This window comes from Vicia villosa, linkage group LG7, assembly GCF_029867415.1.
Source record: "Vicia villosa cultivar HV-30 ecotype Madison, WI linkage group LG7, Vvil1.0, whole genome shotgun sequence".
Lineage (NCBI taxonomy): Eukaryota > Viridiplantae > Streptophyta > Magnoliopsida > Fabales > Fabaceae > Vicia > Vicia villosa.
This window is the reverse complement of record NC_081186.1, coordinates 6,289,223-6,307,206: the sequence shown is the minus strand read 5'-3', so window position 1 is coordinate 6,307,206 and position 17,984 is coordinate 6,289,223. Positions and strand designations below refer to the sequence as shown.

Here is a 17,984-nt window from a genome sequence, read left to right as displayed (position 1 = left end):
AACATTTACTCCCACTAAACCCGACACTTGATCAGCTTAGGACACATGACACATAGCCCCATGAAAATCTAAACCAAAGCTCTGATACCACAATGTAACACCCCGATTTTTAACAGCGAGGGTGTATTTTTTTTTCTTTTTAAAACAACAAAGTATTTAGAATATGATCATCTTTTAAACAAATCAGAGTAAAGTTTTGTATGACAATGATCATAATACAAGACCTCTTTTATAAATTGTTTTCTCAATTAAAGGTTTAAGAACACAATTAAAAACATACTGTCTAAATGAACATAATGACAACCTGTCTAAATATTTTCCATAACTAGGACCAAAGAAATGCCCAAGGTTATAAAATATTAGACCACTTGAATATATTTTCTTACAAATTATTTGACAACAAGTGAAGGTCAATACCACTAACACATTAAAGCATTGAGCTTCAACAACAAACTTCCTAATAACAGACCTGCACAACACTCTGAAACATAACCCTAAGCTGATCTTGAATTCCAAGCCAAGGATGACTTAGTACAAATGACTCACTATGACATTGAGTCTTGATGTTTTCTATCGCCAAAGTCATTCACATCTTGCAAGTCTTCACCACACCTGGATACCTTAACTATCCCCAATTGCTAACAGCCTGGGTGGTCGTTAGCCACAACAGAATAATAGTAGAGGGTCACAATCTAAAAACAGCATACATGAAAGAATAGACATATACAAGTACGACATGATGGATGTAACCACATGATATTTGTAACAACAAGAGAGATATAACCATACGATAGATATTACCACCATGACAGATATAACAACATGATATGTATAACCAATTCATCATTTATTTCCACACATAGAGCAATGCACACATATCCTAAATGCAGACCTATATGAGTGGTGATCGCCCAGCCCGTCGGGTTCCTCACCTGTGATCGCCCAGCCCGTCGGGTTCCTCACATGCATGAATTCCAGAATTTAACCTCTCCGCAGAGAGTCGTGATCACCACAGTCAGTCGGGTTCCTCACTAAAACGGGTGCTGCCTCACTAAACAGTGATCCAAACAGACACCGACTCAATAAAATCCCGCAGGATTAGGTGGGCTCGTCCTCTAGAGTCCTCACCTGGTGCAGTCCTCTCGACATACACGCAACTATGATATGCATGAGCACATATATGCAAATGCATCATAATATTTCTCAATAGTCAATTCATATATTCAACAAATCATATGAACTTACATAATATTCCCATATGTAATCATAACCACAAGTCAATTCATATATTTTCAACAAAACATATGAAACACATTCTCAAGTTTAGCATCACAGTAGAAACACACATCCCCAACCGGGCACACAATCATTCATACCAGCACATATGCATTCAATCATATATAATATCGTTAGAAAGTGCCCTTACCTTAGCAAGCTTCAAACACATTCCACTTACGCTACATGAGAACGATTTGTCTCTCTCGACGAGGTTTCTATCTAGTTCACACTTTCAACCTTTTAAAATACACAATTTAATTAAGTTAATACAAACCCAACTATATCCACAATTAAGCTCTATTTTGACCACATACCTAATCAATTAAGATTAGATTTTTTATTACCTTTTATCTAATATTTTTTTATTATATATATATATATATATATATATATATATATATATATATATATATATGTATTTTTCCATTAGGACTTGTTTTTCTCTTAAAAGAATATTAAAAATATTAATCCAAAGAAGTTTCTAATTTACTACATTAAATCATTTATTATTTTGAACATCCCATTGTGTCAAATACTATGATCATATTTAGATTAAAATTATTGACAATAAATTATTATACTTAAATTCTTATTAAGTATATTAATTACAAAATGAATAAAATTTAACTATTAATTTATAAATTAAAATAGTAATTCCTATTTAGAATAATTCATTTTGACTTTAAAGTTTCTAAGCAAGTTTAACGTATTCTTTTGAAACTATTCCAAATTAAAATAGCAATTATTTAAAACAAAAATAAAAGGATAAAGTATTTTTTTTTTTAATAAAAGAAGTTAAGGCATACATTAAGAACATTAATATGTCAAGTGGCTTTTTGAAAAATTAAGAACAAATTCTTCTCCCAGTTTCTTTCGTACAACTTATACAAACATTTAGGACAAGTTTATAATATAATCTTTATCTTTAAAACAAAGTGGAGAAATTATGCTTTAAGATATATAATTTTTATGTTTTGATTTAAGTCTTAACTTAATTTAAAACTATAATTATTTCTTTCTAAACATAGTAAAAAATCAAATCTGAAATAAATAAGAGCAACAAAATTGTATGCATATAAATAAATATCATTCAAATTTAAAATGATCCCAATTTAAAATAGAATAAAAGTAAAGTTGGAATTTAGTAAATAGTCCAAAAATAATGGTATGGTTTTTATTTGACTATTATTATTTTATTAAGAACAGAGGAAAGAGGTGAAGAAACCCACCCTTAACAGCGGTCGCGGCGACGCAGTTACTGGCCGGAGATGGTGATCAAGGCAAACCGAAAGGGATAGGTTATTTAGGGTAAAATAGAAACAGTCCAATATCAGTCCAACAATTGTCATTACACTTTCCGGCACGGTAGTGATGTTTCCGGCGCGGTTGTCCGATGTGGTCTGATCATGAATTTTATTTGTGAGTTTCATAGATATTATTGAGAGGAAGAGATTTATCAGTTTATTTTTCTTATGGAAAGTCCATGGTGGCCGGAAAATAAGAGAGAAGGTGGAGATGTAAAATTTCAAATTCTTCCGATCTTAAATTAAATTACACTATATAGAAGAGGAAAAGGAGAGGATACAGTAGTGGTATTAGCTTTTGTGTTTGGGGTTGTGGTGGTCGGAGATGGGTGGCGGCTAGGTTTGGAGAGAGGGGGAGGAGCGCTTCTGTTTTCGGTTTTTGCAGAGAGAGAAGGAAAGAGCGTGGAATGGAAAGAAGAGAGAAAATTGAATGTGTTGTTTCACCTAGTGACCACACATATATATAATAATAATACTAGTAATATTAATATTAATAATAATATATTCAAATAAAATATCTTGATATTATCTTAATTTAATAAAATAATAATATATAACAAAAATATCTAGATATTTTATAACTTCTATCTCATTAACTCATTTAATATTTTTGTTCTTTCTCAGACAATCGCAATTCGTCCATAAATAACTTTTACGAAAATAGAAAAATTCTATTGTAACATTTTAACTGTAACAAACATAATTTTGATATGTATTAATTTTTCAAATAAATTTTTGTTCCTTGGCTTAAAAAAATGTTGAGATTAAGATTTCATTCCCGATAATATATAAAACTCCTATTTAAATTTTTACAACAATCAGAGTCAGTGAAAATTTAAACCATCAATAAATTTTACTCATTTTCTTAAGAATAAAAAGAAACTTACTTTTGAAATTTTAATACAAAAGAAACATTTAAAGCTAATATAATCATTGTGTCAATTTTTAAAACTCTAATTAAGACCTAGCACAATTTTAATAAAATTGGTCAAAATCAACAATTAAACAGAAAGTTGGTAAACAAAAGTAGCATAACACTAGTTAATATTCTCAAATTTCTAATTAGTGTTAATGTATTTTTACGGGTCTTACATTACTACCCTCCTAAAAGAAGTTTCGTCCTCGAAACTTGAGGCAAGAGTAACAACTCAACTTGTGATTATTAACATCATCACTAGCACGATCGTGCACATATCACAATCCTTTGAAAAGTCGCATTTAATCAGACTCTAGACACAAGGCTATATTACCCTATGAATTCACCCCTCAAAAATTAATCTTACAAGGACATATTCACAAACGATAGGTCCTCCAGGATCCTAGGTTCGTGTTCAAACTTTCAAAGTCACATTTTCGACTCGACGTCATAAATAATTCCACTAGGTTCACACTAAGTGGTGGTTGATTATCCTTATGAGAGAATGCTAATTAACTTACACACTACCAAAGCAGGAAAGAGTCATCTATTCCATTCAACATGATCCCGTCTACTATCAACAAGAGATTAAGGGTGATCAGTTCCTTAATTTGTCAATGGGTAGGCTCCAACCATGATGGTGGAATAAACCATCATTACCTAATTACAATAGTGTCCTTTGTAAATTGTTCTTAAAGTCACGCGAGGAACTAGGTTATAATAATCCATTCAAGGTTTACTTAAATGTTTCCTTAATTTTCTTCTACTTCATTTCCTTCGATGAGGCACAATCGCCTAAAACACAATACCTAGTCTCATTTACACTCACTTTGCAAGAAACATTGGTTGATATCCTCTAAAATAGTAGACATTAATAAATAGAGTACAATCTAATTTTTTTTTACTCCAAGTGAAGTCATATTCTACGTAGAGAACTTCATCACTTCGCCAACGTCCATAAATCCTTAGTTTTTTTCCCCTTTAATCTCATAGTTATGGTGATTTGTATATGTTCACATTTGAATCTCATTCCTAATCACAATCTTAATAATATCATCCCAACATCCAGTTGGTGATTGCAACTCTCCAAATTTTCTTTAACATGAAAAAATATCCCATCCACAAGACACAAATTCCGCTTATACCAGTCTTAAACTATTGTCTCGCACTCTAACACAACTACTTTATTTCCAAATTATTACCTAGCTTATGCTTGTGGGATTTAACATTAAATGTTCCTCTTCGTTGGTGGCTACTATTGGCACACCACGTCTTTCGTGTTTTCCTATCCCTTCTTCCAAACTTTCTTGAGTTTCTTTACTTTTACCATTAAATTTTATTTTCCTGAAAAGAGCTCGTCACCTTAACCATTCTTAATTGTTCCAACATCTCATCTTTTGTTGTTCAATTGTCCATTAATGACATATCATAATTAACCTCGTCTCGACTTCCAAAGTCTCATGTGAAACTCTCCAACATGTTTTTTTTTCTTACTTCAATTTCACCACCCTGAATCCGAATGTAAAATTCTATCTAGTCACCAATACATCACTCATTATCCTTGTGATATAAGATTTTAAACTGTGAGATTAGTCTCCTTCCGCTTATACCACTTCTTAAATCTTTTCTTTAAGTCTGAATGCGACCTCATCATCTATAGAATACACCCTTGATGAAATGCTCGGTCTCCTTCTCATTTTCTATTGAGGTATCTCATGGTAGTCCTTCTTAAAATCCCTTTTAACTTTAACCAATTAAACAACATGGTTATTAACTTGTATATAAATAAATATTGTGAGTTACCTTCCTCGTTCCTTGGCCGTGTACAACTTCCATCTTCCTTTGTGATTACCTTTTAGATATTATAACTCCAAAGATCCTCATACTAGATCTTCTTCGAGCATCTAAAAATTTACAACTTCAAAATTTCAGCAACAAACCGCCTAGAGTTATTTCCCTAACATATCGTGACCTTTATCTTGTCAATTGCAAATAACATCTTTAATTATCGTGACTATCTAAAGGTCGTAATATTCTTTTATAACACAGCCCAATATTTTCCTCATAAGTTCTTGCTAATAATCCTGGAACGTCTATTCACTCATCGATTTTCTTATTCATTTCCAACTTTTACTAAGGTACCAACTGTTAGACGCTGGCCTTAGGATCTAGAGGGGGGGTGAATAGATCTTACACAGTTTTGCGGAATTAATTGAACTTTAAGCGGAAGTGATTCTGAATCGACTCGCGTCTATTCCGAACCACTATTGAAACGATTGTATATGTGTTAAAACCACTAACCAGCTTGAGATAAACGATAAGAGAATACACTATAGAATCAATACGTAGCTCTATTGAAAATCAATTAACTTCTTATATGATGAACGACGTTTGCAATGCAGTAATGGTGAAAGAAGCAAAAACACAAACACTTGGTGATAATGATCAAATTGATGGTAGTTCAATGTGTGATGGATTGTGATGTTTATATAAGACTTTAATTCACAATCTTAACACTCGAATCGTTGATCAATTTGCTATTATAACCAAATATGAACAGAACGTAAATGAAAAGGTAAAAGCGACAAGAACACGATATTTGTTTAGGCAGTTCGTCGATCGTCCTTGCTACGACTACGTCTGCCCCCAATTCCAAACTGAAATTGGGAAATCTTTCATTAATGTTGAAAGCAGTTTATACAAAGAAGATAACAAAGCGATAAACCATAAACCAATTATGTCGATCCTTTGAATCTTCTTCCCCCTTAATCTTGAGTCAGATCAAGGTTATCCAAGAGCTTCACTTAATCCCTTTTCTGCAGTGTCTTGAATTGCCTTGAACCCTTGTTCTTCAATCTTCACACTCAGATGGATCCTCGATGAAACCTCTTGATAAAAACCCCCAAGAAACACCTATCTTGGAGGACAAAACCCGCAGATTTTATTCACCAAAAACCCCACAAATCTTCACCCACTAGGAATCTTCAATTCCGTTCCATGGACGTTATCGAATTCGATCACTAACCCTCAACGCAAGAATGATTATGTGTAATTGTGTTGGAGATGACGAAGAACGAAGATGAGAAGCCTTTGTGTATCTTTCAGTCGTTGGTGTTCCATTCAATAATTGAACCTTTGATAATATATATGAGTGCCAATCAGTTGGAGCCAAGAATAGCAGACATTTTGGCATTTTTGATCAGTTAGGTCGACCTCTTGTAGAGCTTAGGTCGACCTAGCAGAGGTGCATTAACTTGAAATGATTTTGCTCCCAGTTAGGTCGACCTGTTTGGGAAGTAGGTCGACCAAAATTCTCTTCAAATGAGTTTTTGGGATATTTCTTCAGTTTAGGTTGACCTAGTTGATGTGTGGGTCGACCTAGCAGAGGTATGTGAACTTTTCTCCATTTTAGGTCGACCTAGGTTGACAGTAGGTCGACCTAGCTGCTGCTTTTCTGCATTTTTCTTATTTTGCTTATGTTGGGTCGACCTATATGCATAGTAGGTCGAACTGCTCTGTCACAACTGACCAATGCTTGCTTTTCCTTGAGTTCTTCTGCTTGTCCCTTGTTGCTTGTATGCTTATTGAGTTTGCCATGAATCAAAAACATCGTTGTAATTGTGATCTTGTATTCACATACTCCCCCTTTTTGATGATGGCAAACCGATAGTAGAAGCTTTGGCAGTAAGTAATGAAGGCTCAACAAGGCTCCCCCGTACACTTTGCTGATCTCCCCCGTACACTCAGCATCTATCTCCCCCTTTGACAACATCAAAAAAGAAACAACGAAACAGAAGAGAAGAGTAACGAGAGAAACATAAAGAATACGGGCATTCATAGTAATAGATAACATGTAGATAGTGAAACCATAAGAACCAAAAATGTTTTAAAAGAACACTACAACATACATAATCGTTAACAGAAGCAAGTAGAGGTGACATAATATCCAAAGAAAACTTTGAATGTTACAATCAAGCACACATAATATTCAGACAAATTTAAAAGAAAACTAAACTAAGTACTTAGAAACTTTAGTAAATATTCATGACAATGATGGAATGAGATGTAATGATATGATGGAATGAAAAGATATGTATCCTAACGCCTTCCCCGTCTTCCTCTTCCTCTTTGAAATGTTTGAGGACGGTCTTCTTCAACTTGTTCCAACAGATCAAGCACGGAGTGGTTTAGAGTATTGTAGCTTTGACTTATGTTGGCATGACGATGCAATGCCGTTTCCTCAAACTGATTCTGTCTTAGAGTCGAGTTGGAGGCAAAAGTCTCAAAATCGCTTTTGTGGTCTTGAACTAAGTTGTACAACGATTGATATTGTCGTTGTTGTTCTTCATAGCGATCTTGTTGGAGCTGTTGCATTTGTTGGAATTGAAGCTGTTGTGTGTTGAAGTGCTGTTGTTGTAGGAGCTGCATATTTTCTAACATGGAAATGATGTTGGTTTGATCTGGCGGAGGCGGAGCCGTGTATCCCCAAGGGATATCCTCTTGTTGTGAAGGAACATATCTCCAATTTGCATCCGTATCTTGTGCAACATCTTCCATGTGGTGATCATCATTATTTGCATTGTCTTGATCAAGTCCTTCTTCTTCATTTCCTGCATTGTTTCCAAACTCCGTGGGATCATCATAGTTGTAGATAACCTTCCCTGTTCCATTTTGAATGAGATAGTAGGTTTTCCTAACTGGATTCCAATGGTATCCCATAAGAGTCAAGGTGGTTTGTGAGAATTCTTGAGATTGATGTATGCGAGTGTAGTGTAAGTGATCAAGTCGCATGCCGAAGTGATTGACAATTGTTTGAATGATTGATCCATAACACAGGGCTGTAGTTTTCTGTTGGACCTCATGAAACTTAGCAGCTAGGAAGTGAGGCCAATGTATACGCGTTCTATTTTGCAGCAGATACATGAGCACAACTTCATTCCTTTCAATTCTTGAATACCCTCCTGCCCTTGGTCGAATGATTCTTGAGATGACCCAATTTAGGAGCCTAGGATCTTGCTTCAGATGACCGGCTGTTATTGTTTCATTAGGTCTGTCAAATACGGAAGGGTCTTTGAGGATAGACTTCATGTAGGCCTCATGGTCATAGTTTCCCGGTACATCCCCGTCTACCATACAGAATTCATCACCTACAATTTTCAGACCAAAGATACTAATCCATGCCCGTTTGTCAACAACATGCGACCTAGAGCCCATTTTGAAACGGAAATTACAACCATCCCCTTTTGTAAATCCTGCATAGAAAGCCCTGACGGTATTTTCACAGTACGGAGTATCACATTGCACTAAGGGATGAATATTTTGATGTTCAATCAAAGCAGCGACATCGGGGATATGCATGTTTTCGACAAGATTTGGATCATAGGTATATTGCTTAACAATTTTTCTTTTCATCTGCCATTTCTCAAAATTTTCCCTACAATCAGGATGAACAAGAGCACTTACCGGTTGAGATGATGAACCAGAAGCAATTTCCTTTCCCTTTCTTGATTTTGGAGGCATGGTTGTTGATGATTTGTGTGAGAGGGATGATTTTTGACACTCTTTGAACTTTGAGGAATTAGGGTTGGCCGTACACAATGATGTGAAAATGAGTGGGAAGGAAAAGAGGAATGATTATGAATGAATGGGGATGGGTCGGGTCGACCAACAGACCCAAAATTGGAAATTTTTGAACCAGTAGGTCGACCTAAATGAAGGCCTGGTCGACCTAACAGAGAAGCCTTAAAAAAAATTGCAGATTAGGTCGACCTAAAAAGAGGGTAGGTCGACGTAACTGGGCATTCTGGCTAAAATGTTGAAAAAGGCTTGTGTAGGTCGACTCAGATGCATGTTAGGTCGACCTAAGTTGCTTCAAATGTTTGAAATGCCTTAGGGATGTTACTATATGATGCTTTTATGCTTAGTTACTTGCTTGTATGCCCAAAACATGATATGTTATGAATGGAAATGATAGACATATATATGTAATTGAGATATATAGATAAACATATATGAAGTCACTATAAGCATGTTAATTGATAGCATATTATAGTATCAATAAAATTTTTGGAAGTGAACAATAAACATGTTACCGCTTTCTCAATATGTAGGTGTTTTGTCATCATTGTGTGGAGTCCTCTTGTTAGTGTGCCATACTCATAGATTTGATGATGGATTGTCTTGATAGAATGTTTCATAACTTGATTGCTTGATTTTTGCGAAAAACTCATCTAGTATCGATTACTTGATGTTCTCCCGGATGCGGGACATGGTCCCAAACATTATTCTGCTTAGAATAGGTTTAAAATTTCCTTGCAATGCAACTTGCCAATTGCACATCAAGTAATGCGTCCTTTGTGTTTTTCGGGTTAACTTGTATTTGTGATGTATCTTATACATTAGTAGTGGCCATGGTCACCTACATTTTCTTTGCCAAGAATAGTTCTTCATAGATGACATACCAAGAAGTGATATGTCTCCCTTTATGTGTCTTGAGCATCAGCTATCAAGGAACCACCACCTTTCGGCGATGTCAAGACACTTTTCCTGCAAGATTAATTTAGAATAGAAGGTCCCCAATCTTCATTGGGTCCTAGGTGGTGAGTACAGAAGTTGTTGCACTTAGGCAACCATTGAAATACTCCTTCAGGAACTAAAATTCTCCTAAATTTGCATTTTTCAATGGTATGTCCCTTTTTGCAACAATAATGACAGGTAATATGATGAGAATATGGTGTTTTGCTAGTTAATACTTTTGGTACAAAAGTGTATTTACTATATAAAGGAGTATACGATCTTTTGAACTTATTTGGATCAACCGCAAAAGTCACTTTTGGTTGTAGAGCCTTGTCTAACTTGGCTTTTAGATCTCTTACTTCTTTTTGCCAAATGTGACATGTCTCACAACCAAACCATGATGTATGATCTATTTCAACTTTATCCTTTTGAATGTCTAGCATAGATTGTTTTAAAGCTTCCGTATCCTTTTCGGTTTTCTCAACTTTTGATTCAAGATATGAAAATATTTTCTTATTTGAGGCCAAAAGTTTGAAAGCTTTAATTGCATCTCTATGTAATTCTTCAAAAGCAAGTTTTAGTTGAGAATGAGATACCTTATCTACGAGTTCAGGTTTAAGATGACTTACAGCTTTCTTTTTCTTGTGTTGATGAGCCATGAAACATAGGTTTGCTGATTCTTCTTCATCGCTTGATGAGCTTTCACTAGATGAATCACTTTCCCATGCTATGTAGGCTCTTTTAGATTTGTTATGACCTTTGCTTTGGTTCTTCTCTTTTTCTTTCTTAAGGTATGGACAATCCGGTTTGTAGTGACCGGCTTTCCCACAATTGAAGCAAAGGCCTTTGATTTTTCCTTTGTTGTCGTCATCTTGTTTGAACTTGTTTGATTGCTTTCTATAGTTGATCAAGCCTTTGTCAGAATGTTTTGCTCCATTTTTCTTTAGATATTTGTTGTATCTTCGCACAAACAGTCCCATTTCCTCATCATCGGAGTCTTCGTCATCACTTGTATCACTATCCTTTAGCTCTTGTCTTGAGGTCTTGGAGCTTGAAGCTTTTAGAGCTATTGACTTCTTCTCTACCTCTTTCTCCATGTTCTTTTCTTTCTTTGTCCTTTTCTCATGCATGTCAAGGCATCTAAGGTGTTGTTCATGTTCCTCTAGTTTACCAAAGAGAGTGGTAATGTCTAAGGTGTTTAGATCATTTGCTTCCTTTATTGTTGTAACCTTGGGTTGCCATTCCCTGTTCAAGCATCTTAAGATTTTGTTAGTAGCAACTGCATTGGAAACAGGTCTATCAAGAGAATTTAACCGATTTTTCAGGTGAACGAATCTCTTCTGCATGTTTTCGATGGATTCACCATCTTCCATGTGGAAGAGTTCGAACTCTTGAGTTAACGTATTGATCCTAGCTAGTTTGACATCATCTGTTCCCTCGTGGGCAACTTGCAATGTGTCCCACATAGCTTTAGCGGATCTACAATGGGAAACGCGATAGTATTCATCAACTCCTAGAGCTGAGATTAGAATGTTTCTCGCTTTCCAATCGTATGCATATCTCTTTTCATCTTCAGCATCCCAAGTATTTTCTGGTTTTGGAACAACTGCACCAGCTGCATTTGTCATGGTGATTTGAAAGGGACCATTGACAATAGCTGTCCAGATGTTCCTATCAATTGCATTGATGTGGACACACATACAATCCTTCCAATAGCCATAGTTTTCACCGTTGAAAACTGGAGCTCTATTGTGAGCCCCTTTAGGTCCGGAAGCCATCTTTCCAATAAGTGTTTCACGTAGCACGGAATAAACCAGAGCTCTTGATGCCACTTGTTAGACGCTGGCCTTAGGATCTAGAGGGGGGGTGAATAGATCTTACACAGTTTTGCGGAATTAATTGAACTTTAAGCGGAAGTGATTCTGAATCGACTCGCGTCTATTCCGAACCACTATTGAAACGATTGTATATGTGTTAAAACCACTAACCAGCTTGAGATAAACGATAAGAGAATACACTATAGAATCAATACGTAGCTCTATTGAAAATCAATTAATTATATGATGAACGACGTTTGCAATGCAGTAATGGTGAAAGAAGCAAAAACACAAACACTTGGTGATAATGATCAAATTGATGGTAGTTCAATGTGTGATGGATTGTGATGTTTATATAAGACTTTATTTCACAATCTTAACACTCGAATCGTTGATCAATTTGCTATTATAACCAAATATGAACAGAACGTAAATGAAAAGGTAAAAGCGACAAGAACACGATATTTGTTTAGGCAGTTCGTCGATCGTCCTTGCTACGACTACGTCTGCCCCCAATTCCAAACTGAAATTGGGAAATCTTTCATTAATGTTGAAAGCAGTTTATACAAAGAAGATAACAAAGCGATAAACCATAAACCAATTATGTCGATCCTTTGAATCTTCTTCCCCCTTAATCTTGAGTCAGATCAAGGTTATCCAAGAGCTTCACTTAATCCCTTTTCTGCAGTGTCTTGAATTGCCTTGAACCCTTGTTCTTCAATCTTCACACTCAGACGGATCCTCGATGAAACCTCTTGATAAAAACCCCCAAGAAACACCTATCTTGGAGGACAAAACCCGCAGATTTTATTCACCAAAAACCCCACAAATCTTCACCCACTAGGAATCTTCAATTCCGTTCCATGGATGTTATCGAACTCGATCACTAACCCTCAACGCAAGAATGATTATGTGTAATTGTGTTGGAGATGACGAAGAACGAAGATGAGAAGCCTTTGTGTATCTTTCAGTCGTTGGTGTTCCATTCAATAATTGAACCTTTGATAATATATATGAGTGCCAATCAGTTGGAGCCAAGAATAACAGACATTTTGGCATTTTTGATCAGTTAGGTCGACCTCTTGTAGAGCTTAGGTCGACCTAGCAGAGGTGCATTAACTTGAAATGATTTTGCTCCCAGTTAGGTCGACCTGTTTGGGAAGTAGGTCGACCAAAATTCTCTTCAAATGAGTTTTTGGGATATTTCTTCAGTTTAGGTCGACCTAGTTGATGTGTGGGTCGACCTAGCAGAGGTATGTGAACTTTTCTCCATTTTAGGTCGACCTAGGTTGACAGTAGGTCGACCTAGCTGCTGCTTTTCTACATTTTTCTTATTTTGCTTATGTTGGGTCGACCTATATGCATAGTAGGTCGACCTGCTCTGTCACAACTGACCAATGCTTGCTTTTCCTTGAGTTCTTCTGCTTGTCCCTTGTTGCTTGTATGCTTATTGAGTTTGCCATGAATCAAAAACATCTTTGTAATTGTGATCTTGTATTCACACCAACCAACAGATTTCCTACGATCTAACACTCTAAAGAATTCTTCCTCCAATTTCCTAGTAAATCTCCAAACATTGTCGTCCATGACTTGAATAATTTAACCCATGCCCATTCCAACTCTTATGATCACTTAAATTCTTAGTGTTACTTGTACCTTAATCTCATATAAACCTTTTTACTCACTATCTCCCAAACTACGTATAAATCATCACTTATCCAGGTAATACTTTGTATCGTACCTTTAATCATCACATAATTCTTCCTTAATACATTTAATTACATATCTAACATAAGAAAACAACTTTAACCTTTCAGGTACCTTCCAAAAGTATAACCGTTGTCTAACTTTCCTGGTTCGATCACTTTTAACGCTCAACACCCATTTTCTTCCTAGAGAAGACGCTCCATTTCTATCCGAGTATTCTAATTGTTTCCAATTGACATCCATAGTTACTCTTCACTTCCAAATAGATGTCATCTAATGAATATTTAATAACCTTCATCTCATCTCATTCTGAACTTACCGAAATGAACATCCAATATTTTTTATCAAAAGGTCCCTTAGTTCAGGTTCTTACTTGTAATCCTTTCTAAGTTCAACTTCCACTCGTCCCTACTCAACATCTCTAAGTGATGAGAACAACATAACTTCTAATCTATAGATTTACTAAAGTAATACCTTCTAATTCTTACTCGATTCAATTTTGTCCCTTCTAAACCAACACATCCAAAGAATTCAGAGACACATATCGACCAAAGTCGACTGATGCTCTAGGGTTATAACTATCCTTCTTACTGAAGTACTATAGGGTACATTAACTTTATGTAAGAAACAATCGATTACCTAAGCATATATCATGCTTGACCCAAGTCACAAATCACATAACACATAACATATAGGACTCCGAACATTTACTCCCACTAAACCCGACACTTGATCAGCTTAGGACACATGACACACAGCCCCATGAAAATCTAAACCAAAGCTCTGATACCACAATGTAACACCCCGATTTTTAACAGCGAGAGTGTATTTTTTTTTCTTTTTAAAACAACAAAGTATTTAGAATATGATCATCTTTTAAACAAATCAGAGTAAAGTTTTGTATGACAATGATCATAATACAAGACCTCTTTTATAAATTGTTTTCTCAATTAAAGGTTTAAGAACACAATTAAACATACTGTCTAAAAGAACATAATGACAACCTGTCTAAATATTTTCCATAACTAGGACCAAAGAAATGCCCAAGGTTATAAAATATTAGACCACTTGAATATATTTTCTTACAAATTATTTGACAACAAGTGAAGGTCAATACCACTAACACATTTAAGCATTGAGCTTCAACAACAAACTTCCCAATAACAGACCTGGACAACACTCTGAAACATAACCCTAAGCTGATCTTGAATTCCAAGCCAAGGATGACTTAGTACAAATGACTCACTATGACATTGAGTCTTGATGTTTTCTATCGCCAAAGTCATTCACATCTTGCAAGTCTTCACCACACCTGGATACCTTAACTATCCCCAATTGCTAACAGCCTGGGTGGTCGTTAGCCACAACAGAATAATAGTAGAGGGTCACAATCTAAAAACAACATACATGAAAGAATAGACATATACAAGTACGACATGATGGATGTAACCACATGATATTTGTAACAGCAAGAGATATAACCATATGATAGATATTACCACCATGACAGATATAACAACATGATATGTATAACCAATTCATCATTTATTTCCACACATAGAGCAATGCACACATATCCTAAATGCAGACCTATATGAGTGGTGATCGCCCAGCCCGTCGGGTTCCTCACCTGTGATCGCCCAGCCCGTCGGGTTCCTCACATGCATGAATTCCGGAATTTAACCTCTCCGCAGAGAGTCGTGATCACCACAGTCAGTCGGGTTCCTCACTAAAACGGGTGCTGCCTCACTAAACAGTGATCCAAACAGACACCGACTCAATAAAATCCCGCAGGATTAGGTAGGCTCGTCCTCTAGAGTCCTCACCTGGTGCAGTCCTCTCGACATACACGCAACTATGATATGCATGAGCACATATATGCAAATGCATCATAATATTTCTCAATAGTCAATTCATATATTCAACAAATCATATGAACTTACATAATCTTCCCATATGTAATCATAACCACAAGTCTATTCATATATTTTCAACAAAACATATGAAACACATTCTCAAGTTTAGCATCACAGTAGAAACACACATCCCCAACCGGGCACACAATCATTCATACCAGCACATATGCATTCAATCATATATAATATCGTTAGAAAGTGTCCTTACCTTAGCAAGCTTCAAACACATTCCACTTACGCTACATGAGAACGATTTGTCTCTCTCGACGAGGTTTCTATCTAGTTCACACTTTCAACCTTTTAAAATACACAATTTAATTAAGTTAATACAAACCCAACTATATCCACAATTAGGCTCTATTTTGGCCACATACCTAATCAATTAAGATTAGATTTTTTATTACCTTTTATCTAATATTTTTTTATTAAATATATATATATATATATATATATATATATATATATATATATATATATATATATATATATATATATATATATATGTATTTTTCCATTAGGACTTGTTTTTCTCTTAAAAGAATATTAAAAATATTAATCCAAAGAAGTTTCTAATTTACTACATTAAATCATTTATTATTTTGAACATCCCATTGTGTCAAATACTATGATCATATTTAGATTAAAATTATTGACAATAAATTATTATACTTAAATTCTTATTAAGTATATTAATTACAAAATGAATAAAATTTAATTATTAATTTATAAATTAAAATAGTAATTCCTATTTAGAATAATTCATTTTGACTTTAAAGTTTCTAAGCAAGTTTAACGTATTCTTTTGAAACTATTCCAAATTACAATAGCAATTATTTAAAACAAAAATAAAAGGATAAAGTATCTTTTTTTTTAATAAAAGAAGTTAAGGCATACATTAAGAACATTAATATGTCAAGTGGCTTTTTGAAAAATTTAAAACAAAGTGGAGAAATTATGCTTTAAGATATATAATTTTTATGTTTTGATTTAAGTCTTAACTTAATTTAAAACTATAATTATTTCTTTCTAAACATAGTAAAAAATCAAATCTGAAATAAATAAGAGCAACAAAATTGTATGCATATAAATAAATATCATTCAAATTTAAAATGATCCCAATTTAAAATAGAATAAAAGTAAAGTTGGAATTTAGTAAATAGTCCAAAAATAATGGTATGGTTTTTATTTGACTATTATTATTTTATTAAGAACAGAGGAAAGAGGTGAAGAAACCCACCCTTAACCGCGGTCGCGGCGACGCAGTTACTGGCCGGAGATGGTGATCAAGGCAAACAGAAAGGGATAGGTTATTTAGGGTAAAATAGAAACAGTCCAATATCAGTCCAACAATTGTCATTACACTTTCCGGCACGGTAGTGATGTTTCCGGCGCGGTTGTCCGATGTGGTCTGATCATGAATTTTATTTGTGAGTTTCATAGATATTATTGAGAGGAAGAGATTTATCAGTTTATTTTTCTTATGGAGAGTCCATGGTGGCCGGAAAATAAGAGAGAAGGTGGAGATGTAAAATTTCAAATTCTTCCGATCTTAAATTAAATTACACTATATAGAAGAGGAAAAGGAGAGGATACAGTAGTGGTATTAGCTTTTGTGTTTGGGGTTGTGGTGGTCGGAGATGGGTGGCGGCTAGGTTTGGAGAGAGGGGGAGGAGCGCTTCTGTTTTCGGTTTTTGCAGAGAGAGAAGGAAAGAGCGTGGAATGGAAAGAAGAGAGAAAATTGAATGTGTTGTTACACCTAGGGTTATGCACTGACAGTGTAAAATAGTTTTACACTGTCAACCAATGAGGATCATGAATCAGAACAAGTCAGACTGAAAATTAAAAAAAGCTTGTATGACATGGCAGAACGTTATATTCTAATTGGATGACAGTGTAAAACATTTTTACACTGTCAGTGCATAACCATTAAACTCAAACAAAAATATCTAGATATTTTATAACTTCTATCTCATTAACTCATTTAATATTTTTGTTCTTTCTCAAACAATCGCAATTCGTCCATAAATAACTTTTACGAAAATAGAAAAATTCTACTGTAACATTTTAACTGTAACAAACATAATTTTGATATATATTAATTTTTCAAATAAATTTTTGTTCCTTGGCTTAAAAAAATGTTGAGATTAAGATTTCATTCCCGATAATATATAAAACTCCTATTTAAATTTTTACAACAATCAGAGTCAGTGAAAATTTAAACCATCAATAAATTTTACTCATTTTCTTAAGAATAAAAAGAAACTTACTTTTGAAATTTTAATACAAAAGAAACATTTAAAGCTAATATAATCATTGTGTCAATTTTTAAAACTCTAATTAAGACCCAGCACAATTTTAATAAAATTGGTCAAAATCAACAGTTAAACAGAAAGTTGGTAAACGAAAGTAGCATAACACTAGTTAATATTCTCAAATTTCTAATTAGTGTTAATGTATTTTTACGGGTCTTACACTTGCGACCTTTCTGACTTTGCATTGTATTGACCTCATTCCTCCCCCTGATGGGCCT

The 17,984-nt window shown here is 34.7% G+C and overlaps 2 long non-coding RNA genes across 2 annotated transcripts; both read right to left on the bottom strand.

Annotated features, from left to right (window-relative positions):
• Positions 1 to 340: 340 nt before the first annotated feature.
• On the bottom strand, positions 341 to 3,025 carry LOC131616924 (uncharacterized). The gene is made up of 3 exons (XR_009288328.1): positions 2,508 to 3,025; positions 1,427 to 1,515; positions 341 to 646 (listed from the first exon to the last, which is right to left on the bottom strand). It is a non-coding gene; the product is annotated as an uncharacterized LOC131616924 (long non-coding RNA).
• Positions 3,026 to 14,453: 11,428 nt separating this feature from the next.
• LOC131616923 (uncharacterized) lies at positions 14,454 to 17,192 on the bottom strand. Its single transcript, XR_009288327.1, has 3 exons — positions 16,692 to 17,192; positions 15,663 to 15,751; positions 14,454 to 14,884 (listed from the first exon to the last, which is right to left on the bottom strand). It is a non-coding gene; the product is annotated as an uncharacterized LOC131616923 (long non-coding RNA).
• Positions 17,193 to 17,984: the final 792 nt, after the last annotated feature.